This window comes from Cervus canadensis, chromosome 22, assembly GCF_019320065.1.
Source record: "Cervus canadensis isolate Bull #8, Minnesota chromosome 22, ASM1932006v1, whole genome shotgun sequence".
In the NCBI taxonomy this organism is placed as follows: Eukaryota; Metazoa; Chordata; class Mammalia; order Artiodactyla; family Cervidae; genus Cervus; species Cervus canadensis.
Genome location: NC_057407.1, coordinates 49,861,058 through 49,882,852, shown reverse-complemented (window position 1 = coordinate 49,882,852; position 21,795 = coordinate 49,861,058). Strand labels below are relative to the sequence as shown.

The 21,795-nt window shown below is 39.9% G+C and overlaps 1 non-coding gene across 1 annotated transcript; it reads right to left on the bottom strand.

Moving 5' to 3' along the window:
* Positions 1 to 20,105: 20,105 nt before the first annotated feature.
* Positions 20,106 to 20,208, bottom strand: LOC122425208. The gene has a single exon (XR_006264757.1). It is a non-coding gene; the product is annotated as a U6 spliceosomal RNA (small nuclear RNA).
* Positions 20,209 to 21,795: the final 1,587 nt, after the last annotated feature.

The following is a 21,795-nucleotide window of genomic DNA, read 5'->3' as shown; positions in this document are numbered from 1 at the left end:
TTGAAACAAGCTACAGGGAAGCCTGTTTTGGATTATGCTTAGGGAATATCTGTGATTCATCTGACTATCCATGGAAATTATTGATGTCTCACTGGAATAGATTTTGAAAATCTAATGATTTGAAAAGTCTAGTAAATTTCTCACCAATTTAAGGCATTTTCTGGTATTGAAACCCCTTCCCTAGCCCCCTGATGGTTCTTTCTGAGATTCAGTAGGAAGTTAGAGATGATGGTTAGGCTGAATGAGTTTGGGGTTCTGGAAGTTTTTCCTCTTTTAAAAAATGTGGGAGTTGAAATGATCTATTTATAAGATCTTTTGGAGCTTGAAACTCATCTTAGTGACCTAACTCTGTGAATGACACATTAATGACAAAGAAAAGTCATACTTTCTATATGCTTTGTTGTTGTTTAGCCACTAGCTCGTATCTGACTCTTTTGCAACCCCATAGACTGTAGCCTATCAGGCTCCTCTGTCCATGAGATTTCCCAGGCAAGAATGCTGAAGTAGTATGCCATTTCCTTCTTCAGGAATCTTCCTGACCCAGGGATCAAACCTGTGTCTCCTGCACAGGCAGGCAGATTCTTTACCACTGAGCCACCTGGGAAGCCTTCTATATGCTTTACTTACTTCATTATTATTTCAGTATTCAACTAGCTAAAAAATAAATCATAGATTAAAGGAGTTGAAACACATAAAACCACTGGACAAGGTAAGAACCACAACAAGAAATAATCTGTTGCTTCTTTTGCTTGAGTTTTATAATCCCCTTATCATGGCTGTTACCAGTAACTCCCATATTACAGATAAGACTGAATCTCAAAACTTCATGTAAGGTGTCCTATAGCTTACACCTAGAAATGGAACAGTTGAGATATAAACCCAGGAGAGGTGAATTTCAGTTTCATTCCTGAAATTGAAATGAATCCAGTTTCATTTCAATACTATGCTGATGTTAGCCTAGAAACAACACATTTTAAGTTGAATGAGAGGAAGGGTATGGAAGAAAATGACATTTTGAAACAATGAAAGCTACTCAAGATACCCTGCATGCAGGCACTGACCCTGCTGACCCCTTAGGTAAGATCATGGTAAATATAAAATCATTTGGACATATTTTCAGAAAGTCAAAATTATGGGTAAAAATATTGAGCTGAGCATCCAATTTGTATTCCAACAATAAAATTTTAAGAGCACATTTTTAATTTTCTTTTTTCACATTCATATTTTCATTTATTATAAACTGTCTTAATGTCTGGGAAATCACACATGTCACAGGAGAATAAAAATAGTGCTCTGACTTTTACTGACTTCTGAAGAAGTGTGGACTGCTAATCAAAGATCGCTTTGAAGATGAGAGGTTTGTTGAGGTACAAAAATTTAATATATGATAAAATGAACACGATTCTACCAAAAAGTAAGTTTGTAGGCATTTAGATGATCTTTTTTCAAAATTTTAATTCTAAGATGTGAATGCTGCCTTACTGTAGAAGACACTTTGAGCACTTTTTAGCATTCCTTTAAAGAATTGCCTATACATTTCCTCTGAATAAGAAGATTTTTAAAATTCTGTCACTAATGGTGTAACTTTTCAGCACAAAAAATAAAAGAGCACTTACTGCAGGGGTGATGAGGAACTAGAGGAGCAAATACGTTTTTCACTGAAATGTTATTTTGTGTTGCTAAGGAAGACATAAAGGTCATGGTGGAGTGTGATAAAAGGGTTAAAATAAATGAGAAGAATTTTTTTTTATACCCAGAGGGAGAAGAAAGCCACAAGAAAATAGGTCCACTAATGAATGAGGAAGGGCATGAAATTAATGATGACTCTAAAACGGCTGAGTTATTGAACTCATTTTTTAAAATCTGCCTTTAACAAGAGAAATGAAGCAAAGAAATACAGACAATTAGGGAGTAATGAAGACATTGCAAAAATGGCTATAGCCAACATCAAGATAAGGAAATTCCTTACTTGGCAGTTGTTGGAAGATCCATATCTCCCTGAGTTATTTAAGGGTTTGGCCAGCATATTTACTGATCCATGCATATTTTTTCTTAGAAAATGAGAGAATGTTAGCATATTGGGGAATGTGAAGAAAACAGATTCTTGAGGGTATTAGAAACTTCTGCCGAGAAATGTAACCATCAGTAAAGTGTATCATTGAATATCTCCCAAAATATTAAGAATGGGAAACTGGCAGCGTACCTTCAATATGAATAAAGCAGGCCATAGGAATCCACAATTTTGCCATCACACACCCACAAAAGTTATTGGAAGACAAATAACAAAAGTCAAGCATTTGAACGTTGGGGTCATTTCTGATTTGGTGAGTCACCCAGTTGTGCATGAAAAATTAATCTCACAAAGAAAGTTATTGAATCATGGTTTTGAAAATAGGTTAAAGTTCATCATGAGTGATGAAACTACATGGGAAATTATATAAATGACTCATGGGGCTCAGTATGGGCTAATATTGGTTCTGTTTTGTTCAAATAATTTATTATTTATGATTAGCAAAATGATTAATGAATTGTTTAAAAGATTTAACAATGATGTTATTCTCTGAAAGCCAGAGGAAACTTATAAAAACCACAAAGAGGCAAAAGGATCAAAATAAGGCTATAAATATCGAAGTGGAGATTTGGGCTAAAAAGAATGATGGGTGGGGTGAGAGGAGAGTTCTGAAGAACGCAAAGGCCTTGACTCAAGGACTTATGCAGTATCTTGCAGTTGAAATGAGACAGAAATCCAACATCGTGACAGCAGTCCTGATGAAGGATATCACTGCTCTTTTTCTTTCTCTTGTTCTTAACTGTCCCAAAATGTTCTCAAATACTGCAAAGACTAGCTGGTATGTGTTCTCATCTACTCAATTAGCAGCATGAAGAACATTGCATCCTAAAAGCCGTAGGTTCACAGCCAGGCCATGGGAAAGAAAAAGCAGAAATGAATATAGAACAGCCTGAAATGAGAGATAAGAAGACCTCAAACGACCATGAGAACCTAAGTTAACTCTGGGCTGTAGGCTGTTTTTTTTTTTTTTTTGAGGAAATTTAAAATAAATGCCCACATTAGAAAATGGTAAGATCAGGAAGAGGAGATGAAAAGTCTTTTGTGGAGTTGGTACCAATAAATACTGATTTAACATAAAAATGTACAATCAGAAATTTGGAAATGGAGCAAAAGCATAGAACAAGCAGCAATAATTTAATATTGCAGAGGGACTCATCAGGCGTATTGTGAACACTTGCTGTTGCTTGGGAAAACTAGGGTGGGGTTGCAACACTTACCACAACACAGTGGACCCTTCTGATGCTGCTTCTGTTTCACTCATGAGAAAACCGAGTATTCTGAATGCCCAGTTCAAGTGTTTTAAGTCTCTGCTATTGATGAAAACTCACTGCTTCTCAAAGAGGATGCACTTTGTATTTTCCAAAGCACTTCTTCAGTGTTAATGAGAGCTCTGTGCTGTCAGACACTTGCAATGTCTGAGACACTGGCCATTATCACCACCGCTTACATCACCCCTCAAGGGCAGGCATTGTTATCCAGGCATCACAACTAGGGAGAGTGACAGCCCCTTAAGTAGCATCCCCGGTGTCATGCAGCACTGTGACGGGGAGGCTGGACAACACACCCAGGTAATAGCCTCCCTCCCCAGGCCTTCCTCCTGCTCCACCTGCTGCTCCACACCAAGACCAGCAAAGTGCCAGATGTTCTTTCCCTCTCACTCTCTATAAAATCAGACACTGCCCTCAATTCAAAGGAACTGAAATGGGTTCTTGTCAGAGTCAATGATATCAGTCACAGGAGCCCAGAGGGATGGTTCGTAATGAAGACATTCCCCTCTCCTGAAAGGTCTGTGACATACTGGTCCAGTGGTCACAGTTCTCACCCTGGCCTTTGATGACCTGCCCTTGGTCCGAGGCAGTTTTGGTAGTTCTATACGCAGAGTCACCATCTACATCTCACAAGGCATGATGGGTGCAGAACAGCTATGTTTCCCTGAATGAAACCCAGCAAGAGAGACAGGGGAGTTTTTGCTTGTGTCCTTTGCATAGTAGGTCTGTATACACATCGTAATACACAGGTACCTCATCTTCACAGCCCTGCAGAAAGAAATAGCAACCCACTCCAGTATTCTTGCCTGGGAAATCCCACAGAGGAGCCTGGCAGGCTACATTCCGTGGGGTCGCGAAGAGTCGGACACGACTGAGCCACGAAACAACAGCAACATTTTCCCAGCCTGTGATTTCAAATTCTTAAATCAAGGTTTTTTGGAGTTTGAACCAGATAGCTAATTACTCAGAACATGTGCTAATGAAGACTTTGATAACGTCACTACATTCCCTAAAAGTTGTGTCTTCTTGAGCCCAGCTTCAAATGAGAACATAATGTTAACAAACCAAGAAGTTAGTTCACTCATTGTTTCCTAAAATCATTCTACATACATGTGTGGAGCTCTGACAGTGTATCGGGAACTACATCGAGTCTGGGACATAGCACAGAGGCAATTGTCACTGGGCATCCTGATCCTCAAACTGGCAAGTTATGAGGCATTCCACAACACTTTCCTATTTTTTTGTCAAACAGTAAAGTTTGATGACTTATAAAGTAAATTCAAGGTTTTCCTTTCCATAATGCAATTTTCACTCCCATGTTTCTAATACACTGTCCTAAACGTGGAAGTGATTGCATCCTTGAAATAGAATGAGAAGTAGCTTGCAATGTTGACTACTCCCTGGAGAGTATGTTGCATAAGTGAACTTTTTGTGGTTAAAAAGAAAAATAGTAAAGTTGAAAATCGCTGGTTACTGGGAACAGACATGTAAATGGATGACAATGAAACCACCGCCATATGTTATATAAAGCACTGTGGGAACACAAAGTAGATTGCATGGAGTTTACTAGAGAGGGTAGAATCAGAAATAGTTCCTGAAAAGAGCAGCAAACCCTACCAATGTGGTAGTGTGACTGTTTTTTTTTTTTTTATGGTGATGCCTTTTTCTGTTTTAATTTTTAAAATTTATATATGTTTAGTCAAAGGATAATTGTTTTACAGTATTGTGTTGGTTTCTGCCAAACTTCAACGTGAATCAGCCATAGGTATACCTATGTCCCCTCCCTCTTGAACCTTCCTCCCACCTCCCCCCTCACCTCACCCCTACCAGCCAGTGGCAGACAGATGGGTGGTGTTATGGCTGTAAGGCGTGGCTTTGTCTGAATGGAACACAGGGCTTGTGAGTAAAGCCCTGGAATACAAGTTGAGGGGGGTATCTGAGAACATGTAAAGTCATGCTGAGCATTTTTGGACTGTGTGGTGTAGTCATCAGCAAGCCCACATACAGCCACAGGAAAGCTCAAGGTATCATTTTCACAAGACTGTGTTTTTCTTTTTTTTATGGTGATGCCTTTTTATTTTTTTAATTTTTAAAATTTATTTATGTCTAATTGAAGGATAATTGCTTTGCAGTATTGTGTGGATTTCTGCCAAACTTCAACATGAATCAGCCATAGGTACATGTGTCCCCTCCCTCCTGAACATCCCTCCCACCTCCCTCCTCATCTCACCCCACCGGGTTGTTACAGAGCCCCATTTGAGTTCCCTGAGACATACAGCAAAATACCATTGGCTATCCATTTTACATATGGTCATGTATATTTTCATGTTACTCTTGCCATACATCCCACCCTCTCCTTCCTCCCCTTTCACTGTGTCCATAAGTCTGTTCTCTGTGCCAAGACTGGTTTTTAATCTGCAGTTATAAGCTAGATCATCTGAGCAGAGCAGCTTCTGAGTTCTCTGGGAGGAAGCTGTCTAGTCTGGGTAGACTTTAGATTGGCTCTATGTCCATGCACAGTTGACTCCAGCTTGCCACCACATCCATCATCCACCGCCTGAAGTACAAACTCCCGGCCTTCCACCATCCTCGGCATCATCAGCTCAAATCACTCTCGATGTGCTTCCTTACCCAAAGCCTTTGATGCCCGGCTCCAACCCTCACATAGTCTTCTGTGGCCTTGAAGCTTCGACTTCTTCATGAGAAAATTCTCATGGGTTCCTAACTCCTCTCAATGAATTTACATTGACTGATAGAGCTTTTCTCACTCAATCTACACATTTTACCCTCCCAATTTGCACATCTCACATATCTTAGAGGGAACCTGGGCATTTTGTCATGGTCCTGGTTTCTAAAGTACACAGAGGAATATTCTGGATTTTTAAGCAGGTTACATTTAGCCCAGGTGAGAAAACCAGGGAAGTCAACGGGGAATAATCAATTTAGGAAGGCATACACAGCCAGAGAGACTCTCGAAATTAAATCATATAATCTCTCAGAGCAATCATAGTAAACACACATGAATCCCCATAACTAGTCAATACTGCTTTTCCAGGATCCCAAGACTTCTGTATAAAGTCAGTACCTAAGAAGGGTTATCTTGATGGACAAACAGAAACAAACTATTAATTATGATATACTATAAAATCTGCTACGTGAAATATAAATAAAATATCTTGTGAATACCGGGTGGGAGGAAAGTGATATGCTTCCAAAGAGTTCCAGTTTGAACACAGAGCTGTCATATTGTTGGATTTTGTGCTGTAGGTATAGGGAATTCCCACCAATTCCCCAGTGTGCTAAAATGAGTGTTATTCCTTTATCTTGTCTGACATGTCCTTGGCCATCCAACGTTTTTACTCACTTGACTAACCCATACCACTTTGTGGGCTGCGGTGAAGATTCTACCTGTTCCTGACAGCCTGACCCGATTCCCTAAGTGGAGGTTATGTGCCCTATGATGAGGTCACATATGATTTGTGCTTTCCCTCGTCTTAGTACGTCATGCTATAGATCATCATTGGTTCCATGATCCTTACCTAGAACAGTGCTTGGCAACTTCAGTGCTCATTAATATAGGTTGAATTAGTTGAACAAACAAATGATTGGTTGAATGGATTTATCAGTAAATTGATGGATGAATAGGTATTTGTTTCTGGCTTTTGAGTGTGAGTCATACCACAGAGAAAGTTATTGTTTGCGAGAAGAATGAAGTCAGAATAACTCAATCTTGGATCAAGAGAAACATACCAAAGTCACACTCTATTTATTCTTGTATTCATTCAGATATTTAGTGAATGCCTAGTTGTTATGTCCAAAGTGATCTGTAATTTTTTAAATTTATTTTCACTTGGAAGATAATTGCTTTACAATGTTGTGTTGGTTTCTGCCATACAACAGCATAAATCAGCCATAAGTATACTTATGTCCCCTCTTTCTTGAACCTCCCCCCCCAACCCCATCCCACCCCTGGATTGTCACAGAGTTCCGGGTTGAGCTCCCTGTGTTATGTACCAACTTCCATTTACTATCTGTTTTACATATGGTAATTTATATGTCTCATGTTACCCTGTCAGTTCACCACACCCTCTCCTTTCCCTGCCGTGTCCACTAGTCCATTCTCTATGACTGCATCTCCGTTCCTTCCCTGCAGATAGGTTTATTGGTGCCATTTTTCTAGATTCCATATATATGCATTAATGTATGATATTTGTTTTTCTCTTTCTGACTTACTTCACTCTGTATAAAAAGCTCTAGGTTCATCTATCACACTAGAACTGACAGCCATGTTCCTTTTTATGGCTGGGTAATATTCCACTGTATATATGTACCACAGCTTCTCTATCCATTCATCTGCCAGTGTGCATCTGGGTTGTTCCCATGCTCCAGCTATTGTAAGTAGTGCTGCAGTGAACGTTGCGGTACGTGTGCCTCTTAGCTATGGTTTTCTCAGGGCGTGTGCCCGGTGGTGGGGTTGCTGGGTCATATGGAAATGTTATTTCTAGTTTTTAAAGAAATCTCTATACCTATCTCCATAGTGGCAGTATCAATTTACATTCCCACCAATGCTGCAAGAGGGTTCCCTTTTCTCCACATCCCCTCCAGCATTTATTGTTTGTAGGTTTTTTTGATGATGGCCATTCTAACTGATGTGAGGTGATATCTCATTATAGTTTTTATTTTCATTTCTCTAATAATGAGCGACGTTGAGCATCATTTTCATGCTTTTGTTGGCCATCTGTATGTCTCCCTTGGAGAAATGTCTCTTTAGCTGTTTAGGTCCTCTGCCCATTGTTTAATGGGTTGTTTGTTTCTCTGGTGTTGAGCTGCACGAGCTACTTGTATATTTTGGAGATTAATCCTTTGTCAGTTGCTTCATTTGCAATTATTTTCTCCCATTTTAAGTTTTTTCATCTTGTTTATAGTTTCCTTTGCTGTACAAAAGCTTTTAAGTTTTATTAGGTCTCATTTGTTTATTTTTATTTCAATTACTATAGGAGGTGGGTCTAAGGGGATATTTCTGTGGTTTATGTCAAAGAATGTTCTGCTTAATGTTTCCTCTAAGAATTTTATAGTTTCTGGCCTTGCATTTGGGTCTTTAATATATTTTACATTTATTTTTGTGTATGGTGTTAACAAGTGTTCTAATTTCATTCTTTTACATGTAGATATCTGGTTTTCCCAGCACCACTTATCGAACAGAGTGTCTTTTCTCCATTGTATATTTTTGCCTCCTTTATCAAAGAAAAGGTGCCCATATGTGCATGTGTTTGTCTCTGGGCTTTCTACTGTGTTCCATTGATCTATATTTCTGTCTTTGTGCCAGTACCATACTGTCTTGATGGTGACTGTAGCTTTGTAGTATAGTCTGAAGTCAGGAAGTTTGATTACTCCAGCTCTGTTCTTCTTTCTCAAGATAGCTTTTGCTATATGGGGTCTTTTGTGTTTCCTTACAAATGGTGAACTATTTGTTCTAGTTCTGTGGAAAATGCCATTGGTAATTTGATAGGGATTGCATTGAATCTGTAGATTGATTTGGGTAGTATAATCATTTTCACAATATTGCTTCTTCCAATCCAAGAATATGATATATCTCTCCATCTGTTTGTGTGGGTCAAGACAATTTTAAAGATGCCATGAAGTCTGGCAGTACAGTGTGAACAGGGTCTATAATGTCTGTAACCTTTCTCAAAAGTAGAACTAAGTAAGGCAGAACCAAAATACTCCATAGACCATTGCACGGTCCTGTCTAGTTTGTCTCCTTCTCATCACCATAACAGCACATATCCCAAGCACCTGGGACATCATCAGTATATATAAGAAAATGAGCCTTCCTTTGTGATATTTTTAGTTTCATTTAATTTATTTATTTAGCCACATGATGTGACATGTGGTATCTTAGTTCCCCAACAAGGGATCAAACTGGACACCCTGCATTGGAAGCATGGAGTCTTAACTACTGGACCACCAGGGAAGTCCCATGATATTTACTTTTAATTTGTAGATGTTTGTCTTTGAGAGTCTCATATTCTTTTTCTTGAGAGATTTTTCCCTATTATATAATCATGTACCTACTTAGGATCAGGAAAAATTATCCAGATGAAACTAGGTATTACCAACATTTTTACATTATGCATGTCACTTCCTTCCCTTCTATATATACTAAATAGACGAGAAAAAAATATGAAAGGAAAAATACCATATAAGGTCTGCATAACTGAAAGGCAGTAGAAAGTGAGTTGTGTTAATATCTAGGGAATAGGCAATCCAGACTGAAGAAATCAAGAACTCATGAATCTTAAGCAAGTATAAGGAATGTTTGACAAATAGTGTCGAAACTTACATGGAAAGAGAAGAGAGCAGAGGAAGAGAGGAAGTGAAGGCCACGCCATCTAGGAACACGAGGTCTTTGTGAGAATTTTGGTGACTGCTCTGAGTGACCTGAGAACCCATTGAAACTTTTTTTTTTTTATTGACATGAGGCTCTCATACTTAAAATTATTCATTTTAAAGTGAACATATTCAGTGGCATTGAATGTATTACAATTTTTTTTGGCAACCATTACTTCTATCTAATTCCAGACATTTTCATCAATACAAACTAAAACCCTCTACACATTATTAATAATATAAATGACCGTGCCTGGTAACCACCAATCTGCGCTCTGCTTTTGTGGATTTCTGTATTCTGGATATTTCACAGAAATGGAATTCTAGGATATGTGACCTTTCGTGACTGTCTTCTTTCACTTAGTATAGTATTTTCAGGATCCATCCATGTTGTACCATGAGTCAGCCCTTCATTTCTTTTTGTGTCTAATATTATTCCATTGCATGGATATACCACAATTGTTTTATCCATTCATCTTGGGATTTAAAAGGCTGTTCTCACTGCTATGCAGAGAGCAGATTGCAGGGGATGGAGACAGAGCAAGGAAAAAATTTAGGAGTTAGTTGCTGTCATCTGACTAAGAGATAATGCTGCTATAAAGCAGAATGTAAGACAGAGAACAAAGAGAAATGTTCTGATTGAAGATATGAAGAGCAGACAAGACTCTGTAATGGTTTGGATGTGTGGGAAAGAAATGTTGCAGGGATGACTGAGATTTCTGGCCCAAGGAATTAGATGATTGAAATGACCAATTATTTATAAAGGGGAAATTGTGTAGTAGTAGGTTGAAGTGGTAAAGCCAAGGGTTCAGGTTTGTACATGTTAAATTAGTAATATCTTTTCAACTTATTTATGAGATATCTGTTACCATGTAACAAACCATGTTACCATGTAACATGTTACCATGTAACAAACAAACAAAACTTATTTGGTTATGGATCTCTGTGTCAGCAATTCATGCAGAACTTAGCTGAGTGATTCTGCTGGCCTCAGCCGGCGTTACTCATGTGGTTTCAGTAGGCTGGAGGCTTTGGAGGCTTCACTGGAATCTGGTTGATCTAGGCTAGGAAACCTCAACTAGGATGTATCATTCTTTTCCAAGTGGTTTTATCTTCCAATAAGCTTAGAATACACTTTTTTATGTGGAGAATTCAGGGCAGTAAGAGGGGAGTAGAAGCTTCACTGTCTTTTGTATTCTCAATTTGCAGCTTTGGCCGTGTCCCTTCTACTACGCACAATTAGTTAAATAAAGTCACGAGTTCAGTCCAGATCACACAGAGTAAAGAGATTCAGCCCCTTGATGGGACCATTTATGTCACATTGTGAAGGTATGCAAAGCAGGGAAGAAATGGTGGCTTTAAACCAAATAATTTGCCACACCATCAAAGTGGAAATATTGAGAACATGTTGACTTATATGTATCTAAAGTTCAGGAGGGAAGCCTGGGCAGGAGAGTGGATGCACACTGATGGCAAAGAGAATGAATTAGGTAACTAGTGAGGTAGATGAGATCAAGAGAACGTTGTCTCCAAGAACTGATAATGAAATACACCGAAAATGGTTATGCGTTTGTTGTTTATGTCGTAGATATTGGCTTTTCTGACAGTTAACTATCTTTGAAGTTGTCTGCCCAGTTTGTAATGGTGAGTATTTTCTCTCCAGCCCTAGGCTAAGAGAAGGACAGTAGTTTATGTGAATGCCAAAATTCTTCCTGTATTAAGCTCATTAAAAGATCTGAATCTCCATTAATACCCAGGAAAACTAGGGCAGCAATGGTCTGCAATGCTAATGGGAGCTATGAATTTGAATTTTCATTGAAGTAATAAGGCCATGTGTTTTAAACACAGGTAAAACTCAGTGATGAGGGCAGTTGAAAGATATTCATTTTATAACCATGTTGAAACACATACTTTTTATTAACTACCTTGCTATACATAAAATTGTTCTAGGTCCTCACAATTATACAAAATTGAATGAAGCACTTAATCATGTTTTTCAAATGGATCACCACTTAAATAAGACAACAAAGATGAGATGACACATTTTTAAAAATCTTAATGGTAATGGAAGAGTGATCATGTTCACACAAAATACATATATGTATGTAAAACATGGAAAGATATATTTAGCAACAGATATAGTAGAGAAGACACAGAGAAGCAAGCATCAAGGGGCCAGAGCTAAATCCTTACCAGTTAGTGGTATCTATAAGTAAACCTCTTAGTCCAGTAAAAACTTCAGTTACCACTTACAGTTCTTGCAGTGTGCAGGCCAGCATCCTGGGTTTCCCTGGTGGCTCAGTGAGAAAGAATCTTCCTGGCAATTCAGGAGATGTGGGTTCGATCCCTGGGTCGGGAAGATCCCCTGGAGAGGGAAATGGCAACCCACTCCAGTATTCTGGCCTGGAAAATTCCATGAATGGAGGAACCTGGTGGGCTACAGTCGATGGGATCGCAAAGCAACACAACTTTGAGGCTAAACAACAATAACCAGGGTACTGCTCTAAGTACATACATATCAAGTCACTGAGTCGTCATAGCAACCAACAAGGCGGAGACGTTTGTGTGTGTATACCACATCCCGCTTCCCCAAGTTGTTTTCTCTGTTCTACAGCACCTCCCCCCAAGTGCAGGCCACAGCGGCTCTCTGCTCTCTTACCTCTCAGATGATCCCTAATGCCTTAGCCACCCAACTAGGATGCAGACACCACCTGGGGTAACCCCTCAGCTTCCCTCACCTTAGCGTGATCATTCTGGAGAAGTATTCCATGTGGTTCCTTGGACAGTCCCGAGGGTGAAGGAGCTTCCATTGTTCACAGAAACTAGCTCAGCGATGCCCCTTTCCTGTCTGTCTCAGTCTCCTTTCTGCAGTTACCTTCCTAGTAAACTACCTGCACCTGAACCTACACCCAGGGCACTCTTTGTGGCCAGTCGAAACTAAGAAAGGAACAAAGTGTCCCTCACTCTGATAGAAAAATGAGGTTATAAAAATGTAAGAACTTGAACAAAATCATCTACAAAAATGATGAGAATCTAGGTTCTCTCTGATCTTTTAGGGTTCAGGAGAACCAAATCTTCTAAAATCAAGATATTCATTAATTGTTACAGATAAACAAAATACTTACAGATGTAACTATGAAATTCTATGATTCTAAATTATAGTACTTATTCACCAAAGCGGGAAATAAGTATTTCCTCAATAAGAATGTAAGACCTAGAACACTGCATATTTGGGGGGCCTGAAAAATCTTCTTATTTCTTGGCTAGTCTCAAAATAAATTCCTAATGAAATAGCCTTCTTTTTAAAGTTTATTTGTTTGTTTATATTTATTTTGGCCTGAACGGGGCCATCGCTGCTGCATGTCAGCTGTCTTTAGTTGGAGCAAGCAGGGGCTACTCTCTCGTTGTGGCACACAGGCTTCTCATTGCAGTGGCTTCTCTTCCTGCAGAGCTTGGGCTCCAGGGTGCACAGGCTTCAGTAGTTGTGACACTTGGTCTCAGTAGTGTGGCTCATGCTTTTTAGACCACAGGGCCAGCAGTTAGGGTGCTTGGACGTAGTTGCTCCATGGCATGTGGGATCTTCCCAGACCAGAGTTTGACCCCATGTCCCCTGCATTGTAAGGCAAATTCTTAACCACTGGACCACCACAGGAGTCTGAGCCTCTCATATTTTTATCCCTGAATGTTTACTTCAATATATAATGCACTGAAAGACCCTGAGTTATAGGATTTTTTAAAGTATTCTTTGTGTTTGCTGACTGTTGGGTCCTCCCAGATTTATGGGGAATTTGATGAGTTATAACCTATATTTGCATGGAATCTTGTTGTTTGAGTGCTTGCACGTATGTTATCTAACTGTTAGCGCAACCTTAGGGTGTACATAGAATCATTTTACAGATGAGGAAACTTAATTACAGTGGTTGTATTTTGCTTACACTAATATACTTTGCATATGCAGAACCAGGTAGTGAAACCACTATCTTTGTAATCCGTGGCAAGGCTTTGTCTACTGCAGCATAGTGATTTATGAAGTTTTTGACTGCAGCTGATGTTGAGGAAAGCAGTAAAGAGTCTACTTTCTGGGTGAGTCAGATGGAAAGGAGATGGTTTCAGTGAGTCTATAAACAGCCAGTTCCTATGAAAGTGGTGCTAATCATGCTGTATCAAATATAACAGAAGTTACCTTTAACCATAAAGGAGAGTCAAGTCATTAATTGCTATGTGGCTGTTGTTGTTCAGTTGCTAAGCTGTGGTTGACTCTTTGCAACCCCATGGACTACAGCAGGTGAGGTTTCCCTGTCCTTCACTATCTCCCAGAGTTTGCTCAAATTCATGTTCACTGTCAGTGTGCTGCTATCTCATCCTCTGCCTCCCTCTTCTTTTGCATTCAATCTTTCCCAGAAATCAGGATCTTTTCCGGTGAGTTGGCTCTACACATCAGGTGGCCAAAGTATTGGAGCTTCAACTTCAGCATCAGTCCTTCCAACGAATGTTCAGGGTTGATTTTCTTTAGGTTTGACTGGCTTGATCTCCTTGCAGTCCAAGGAACTTTCAAGAGTCTTCTCCAGCACAACAATTCAAAAGCATCAATGCAGGTTCAAGTCATTAATTGCTATGTGGTTACTCTTTGCTAATTTCAAGCTTCTGGCTCACAATATACTTGAAAAGGAGAAGACAATAATCTGTATGTGAATAGTTAGCATTTTCCCTTTCTAAAATGCCAGGGAAAGCAATTTTTAGTTAGTCATTTCAATCTGAACAATTTCAGGCAAGATTTTCTATGTTCTTCATCTTTTCACCCTACCTACAAAATGATAAAAACCTTTAATTCTGGATAACATTTTCGTATGGTCTTAATAAGTCAGCAGTTTCTGGCACTCCCAAGCTCTGTTCTGACCTGTCTCCTTCCTTTCTACAATCTGTCAATACTTTTTTTTTAATTGTGGTAAAAATATTATATAATCTATCATTTACCATTCTAACCATTTCTAAGTTTACAGTTCAGGAGTGTTAAGTATATTCACGTTGTTGTGCATCTATCCCTACCATTCATCTCCGTAACTCTTTTTTATACTGTAAAATGGACACTATATTAAACCATAACTCCCAATTCTCTGCCCCCCCACCAGCCCCTGACAACCATCATTCTGCTTTCTGTGTCTTTGAATTGGACTACCCTAAGAACCTTGTCGACTCATTGGAAAAGACCCTGATGCTGGGAGGGATTGGGGGCAAGAGGAGAAGGGGACAACAGAGGATGAGTTGGCTGGATGCCATCACCGACTCGATGGGCATGAGTTTGAGTAAACTCCAGGAATTGGTGATGGACAGGGAGGCCTGGTGTGCTGCGATTCATGGGGTTGCAAAGAGTCGGACACGACTGAGCGACTGAACTGAACTGAACTGAAGAACCTTGTATAAGTGGAATTATACAGCATTTGTCTTTTTGTGACTGACTTGTTTGGCATCATGTCCTCAAGATTCATCTATACTATAACATGCATCAGAATTTCATTCCTTTTTAAGGATGACAGATATACCATTGTATGTATATATAGCCTTTTGTCTATCCATTTATCCATTGTTAGACACTTGGGTTGCTCCAACGTCTTTGCTATTGTGATCAGTGATACTCTGGACATGGATGTGAAAATATCTCTTTGAGATCCTGCTTTCAATTCTTTTGGATATAGAAGTTAAATTGCTGGTTTATAGGTAGTTCTATTTTAAAATTTTTTGAGGAACCTCCATACTGTTTTCCACAGCAGTTATGCAGTTTTGTACTCCCACCAACAGTACAATTATACCAAAGAAATCCTCCCACTGTTGTGAAAGTTCTAGGGCCCACAACGTATTTCCCAACAAGGGGATCTGCCAAAGGGACTGACAGCTCACAAGGAATTTGACTGAAGACCAGTGGGATTTGATTACAGAGTTTCCACAGGACTGGGGAAATAGACTCTTGGAGAGCAGAAACAAAACCTTGTGTGCAGCAGGACCCAGGAGAAAGGAGCAGTGACCCCACAAGAGACTGAGCCAGACTTGCCTGTGAGTGCCCAGGAGTCTCCAGTGGAGGCCTGGTTTGACACTGGCCTGCTGTGGGGTCAGGAGCCCTGGATACAACAGTCCTGGCATAGGTCCTTCTGAAGGAGCTCGCCATTTCCACCATTACCCATGCCATAGTTGGGCCTCAGTCCAAACTACAGGGACAGAACACAGCCCCACCCATCAAAAGAACATTAAAGATTTACTGAGCATGGGCCCGCCCATGAGAGCAAGACCCAGATTCCCCAACAGTCAGTCTCTCCCATCAGGAGGCTTCCACAAGCCTCTTATCATTATGCATCATAGGGCAGACAGAATGGAAACCACAATTATAGAAAACTAACCAAACTGATCACTTGGATCACAGCCTCGTCAAACTCAATGACATGAGCCATGCAGTGTAGGGCCAACCAAGATGGATGGGTTATGGTGGAGAGTTCTGACAAAACATGGTCCACTGGAGAAGGGAATGACAAACCACTTCACTATTCTTGCTTTGAGAACGCCATCAGTTCAGTTCAGTCGCTGAGTCGTGTCCTTTGGAACCCCATGGACTGCAGCACGCCAGGCTTCCCTGTTCATCACCAACTCTCAAAGCCTCCTCAAACTCACATCCATCACATTGGTGATGCCATCCAACCATCTCATCCTCTGTCATCCCCTTCTCCTCCCACCTTCAATCGTTCCCAGCATCAGGGTCTTTTCCACTTAGTAGGTTCTTTGCATCAGGTAGCCAAAGTATTGGAGTTTCAGCTTCAGCATCAGTCCTTCCAATGAACACCCAGGACTGATCTCCTTTAGGATGGACTGGTTGGATCTCCTTGCAGTCCAAGGGACTCTCAAGAGTCTTCTCCAACACCACAGTTCAAAAGCATCAATTCTTCGACACTCAGCTTTCTTTCTAGTCCAACTTTCACATTCATACATGACTACTGGAAAAGCCATAGCTTCCACTAGACCTTTGTTGGTAAAGTAATCTTTCTGCTTTTTAATATGCTGTCTAAGTTGGTCATAACTTTTCTTCCAAGGAGCAAGCATTTTTAATTTCATGGCTGCAGTCACCATCTGCAGTGATTTTGGAGCCCCCCAAAATAAAGTCTCTCACTGTTTCCATTGAGAATGTCATGGAGAATTCCATCAACAGTATGAAAAGGCAAAAAGATATGACACTGAAAGATGAACTCCCCAGGTCAGTAGATGCCCAATATGCTACTGGAGAAGAGTGGAGAAATAGCTTCAGAAAGAATGAAGAGGCTGAGCCAAAGCAAAAACAATGCCCAGCTGTGATTGTGACTGGTGACGGAAGTGAAATCTGATGCTCTGAGAACAATACTGCTTAGGAACCTGAAATGTTAGGTCCATGAATCAAGGTAAACTGGAAGTGGTCAAACAGGAGATGGCAAGAGTGAACATCGACATTTGAGGAGTCAGTGAACTAAAATAGACGGGAATGGTTGAATTTAATATAGATGATCACTATATATACTACTGTGGGCAAGAATCCCTTAGGAGAAATGGAGTAGTCCTCATAGTCAACAAAAGAGTCATAAATGCAGTATTTGAGTGCAGTCTCAAAAACGACAGAATGATCTCTGTTCGTTTCCAAGGCAAGCCATCAATAGCACAGTAATCCAAGTCTGTGCCCTGACCAGTAATGCTGAAGAAACTGAAGTTGAATGGTTCTATGAAGACCTTTTGAACTAACACCAAAAAGAGATGTCCTGTCCATCATAAGGGACTAGAATGCAAAAGTAGGAAGTCAAAAGATGCCTGAAGTGACAGGCAAGTTTGACCGTGGAGTACAAAATGAAGCAGGGCAAAGGCTAACAGAGTTTTGACAAGAGAACACACTGGTCATAGCAAACACCCTCTTCCATCAACACAAGACACATGGACATCAACAAATTGTCAATACAGAAATTAGATTGGTTATATTCTTTGCATCTGAAGATAGAGAAGCTCTATACAGTCAGCAAAACAAGAGTGGGGTGACTGTGGCTCAGATCACGAACTCCTTACTGCAAAATTCAGACTAAAAGTGAAGAAAGTATGACCTAAATCAACCTTGTGAATATACCATTAAAGTGACAAATAGATTCAAGGGATTATTGAATAGATAGAGTACCTGAAGAACTATGGACAGAGGTTCGTAACATTGTACAGGAGGTGGTGATTAAAACCATCCCCAGGGAGAATTGCAAAAAGGCAAAATGGTTCTCTGAGGAGGCCTTACAAATAGCTGAGAAAAGAAGAGAAGTGAAAATCAAAGGAGAAAAGGAAAGATATATCCATCTGAATGCAGAGTTTCAAAGAATAGCAAGAAGACAAGCAAGTCTTCCTAAGTCATCAATGCAAATAAATAGAGGAAAACATAAAATAGAGGAAAAATAAAAGGGGAAAGACTAGAGATCTCTTCAAGAAAATTAGAGATACCAAGGAAACATTTCATGCAAAGATGGGCACAGTAAAGGACAGAAATGGTATGTACCTAACAGAAGCAGAAGATATTAAGAAGAGGTGACAAGACTACACAGAAGAACTATACAAAAAAGATCTTCATGACTCAGATAACCACAATGGTGTGATCACTCACGTAGAGCCAGACATCCTCATTGCAAGGTCAAGTGGGCCTTAGGAAGTATCACTATGAATAAAGCTAGCGGAGGTGATGGAATTCCAGTTGAGCTATTTCAAATCCTAAAAGATGATGCTGTGAAAGTGCTGCACTCAATATGCCAGCAAATTTGGAAACCTCAGCAGTGGCCACAGGACTGGAAAAGGTCAGTTTTCATTTCAATCCCAAAGAAAGGCAATGCCAAAGAATGCTCAAACTACCGCACAATTGCCCTTGTCTCACACACTAGCAAAGTAATGCTCAAAAGTCTCCAAGCCAGGCTTCAACAGTACGTGAACCGTGAACTTTCAGATGTTCAAGCTGGATTTAGAAAAGGCAGAGGAACCAGAGATTAAATTGCCAGCATCCATTGCATCATAGAAAAAGTAAGATAATTCCAGGAAAAACATCTATTTCTGCTTCATTTACTATGCCAACGTCTTTGACTATGTGGATCACCACAAACTGTGGAAAATTCTTAAAGAGATGGGCATACCAGACCACCTGACCTGCCTCCTGAGAAATCTGTATGCAGGTCAAGAAGCAACAGTTAGAACCGGACATGAAACAGTGGACTGATTCCAAATTGGGAACAGAGTACATCAAGGCTGTATATTGTCACCTTGCTTATCTAAGTTATATGCAGAGTACATCATGTGAAATTCCAGGTGGGATGAAGCACAAGCTGGAATCAATATTGCTAGAGGAAATGTCAATAACTTCAGATATGGAGACGACACCACCTTTATGGCAGATAGTGAAGAGAAACTAAAGAGCCTCTTGATTAAAGTGAAAGAGGCGAGTGAAAAAGCTGGCTTGAAACTCAGCATTCAGAAAACAAAGATCATGGCATCCGGTCCCATCACTTCACGGCAAATAGATGGGGAACAATGGAAACAGTGAGAGACTATTTCCTTGGGCTCTAAAATTACTGCAGATGGTGACTGCAGCCATGAAATTAAAAGATGCTCCTTGGAGGAAAAGCTATGACAAAATTAGACATTGTATTAAAAATCAGAGACATTATTTACTGATAAAGGTCCATCTAGTCAAAGCTATGGTTTTTCCAGTAGTCATGTATGGATGTGAAAATTGGCCCATAAAGAAAGCTGAGCACTGAAGAAATGATGCCTTTGAACTGTGGTGTTGAAGAATACATATGAGAGTCCCTGGGAGAGCAAGGAGATCAAGCCAATCATTCCAAAAGGAAATCAGTCCTGAATATTCATTGGAAAGACTGATGCTGAAGCTGAAACTCCAATACTTAGGCCACCTGATACAAAGAACTGACTCATTAGAAAAGACCCTGATGCTGGGAAAGATTGAAGGCAGGAGGAAAAGGGGATGACAGAGGATGAGATGGTTGGATGGCATCACCAACTCAGTGGGCATGAATTTGAGCAAGCTCCAGGAGTTAGTGATGGACAGGGAGGCCTGACGTGCTGCAGTCCATGGGGTCACAAAGAGTTGGAGACGACTGAGCTACTGAACGGAATCAATAGTACATGAGGGTTGCAATTTTTCTGCATTCTCACCAACACTGGTTATGTTCTGTATTTTTTATAGTAGTTATTCTAGTAGGTAGGAAATAAGAATTAATTGTAGTTTTAATTTGTATTTCTCTAATGACTGGTAATGTTGAGCATTTTTTCCTGCTTATTGTTTATTTGTACCTCACCCTTGGAGAAATGTCTATTCAAGCTCTTATCTCATTTTTAAAAATATGGACTGCTTCATGAATTTTTAGATCTTTCTTACACATCATCCATACTACTCTTCTCTGTATCTTTCCAATTTTAATACTTCTGCTGCCAAAGCACACACCAAGTTGGTGATTCTTAATGAGAATTTTCAATGTTTCTCTAACATATTTCCCCTTTTCAAACAAACCACCATCCTCCAACTATGTACCCAATCCCAATGTTTTCTCCATAAAATATTAAAGGAAATTTATATATTCTTAAAACTTATTTATTTTTCATGTTCAAGTCATCAGCTCTTTTCATTTCTTTTTCCCAGGATTTTTTTGTTTCATGTTGTATTTGTTCTTGTCACTGAGTTTGGGGAGAGGAAAATTTTAAGGTCTGAGTTAACTTTGCCACCTTAAATAGCCTGATCAGGGTGGAGATGAGTAGGGAGCAATAATTTAGCCTCACATCTAAAGGAGACATAAATCTTTTTTCTTTTTTTTTTTTAATCAGACTGTCATAGGTTTTTCAACATTGTTGTACAAATCATTTATGTTCACACTGCAGCCAACATAAATCATTAACATGAAAGAAAACTAAGCAATCTTAATCAATATTGCTTCCTTCTATGAAACACAGTGGAAATGAAGGAATACAATTTATTATCGATCAGAAATCTCACAAACATTTAGCCAGGATCCTGTATTTTCTATTTTCTCAGAGTTTAGTTGACTCCACACTGGCCTTGATGGTTTTAGGACAAATCAGATCCTTTCCATCCCAAGAACTTTGTCTACCTAGCTCCTTGTCAGCATTTCCTTGTTTTCACTGCAGTCTTCAGTTAATGTCAGTCTTCCCTGAGGTGCCTTCTTGATACCTAACCTGATGGTGCTGCCTCCCAGCAGTCTCTTTCTGCCACTGCACCCACTTTATATTCTTCACAACACAAATCACTTTCTGAACTTATCTTATTAATTTTTTACATGTATGCTCTTTTTAGGGGTGTGCCAGGTATCACAGTGGTAAAGGAAACACCTGCCAGTGAAGGAGATGGAGGAGACGTGGGTTCAGTCCCTTAGTCGGAAAGGTCCTTGCAGGAGGAAACGGCAGCCCATTCCAGTATTCTTGCCTGGAGAATCCCATGGATGGAGGAACCCAGTGGCTATTGTTCATGGGGTCCCAAAGAGTCCAGTATGACTGAGCGACTGCCTGAGCACACACACATGCAAGCTTGTTTATTGCCAGCCCACCACCACCACCCATTCAAATATTTGTCCCTCGATTGACCTGCCCTGTTTCTCACCTCTATACCCTCAGTTACTGAAACAGTGCCTGATTAATAGCATATGGTGAATAAATATATAATGAATGAATACATGTTGACAGTGTCAGTCAGCAAACTTTTTTTCCTGTAAAAAGTCAAATACAGAGTCAGGCCATATGGACTCTGTTGTTAACTGCTCAACCCTGACTTGGTAGTATTAATAGAAAAGCACTCATAAACGATATGCAACAAATAATCACAGTTGCGTTGCAGTACAATTTTACTTATGGAAACAGAACATGAGTTGGATTTGGCCTCTGGATCAAAGTGTGCTGACTGACTACTGGAGAAGGTTGTTTATTGTCAACTCTGGTGTCAGGGTGCACTTAGATACTGATTCAGATGCTAATGTTTACTAGAAGAATTATTAGTAATCATAAAGTGCCAAAGATAAA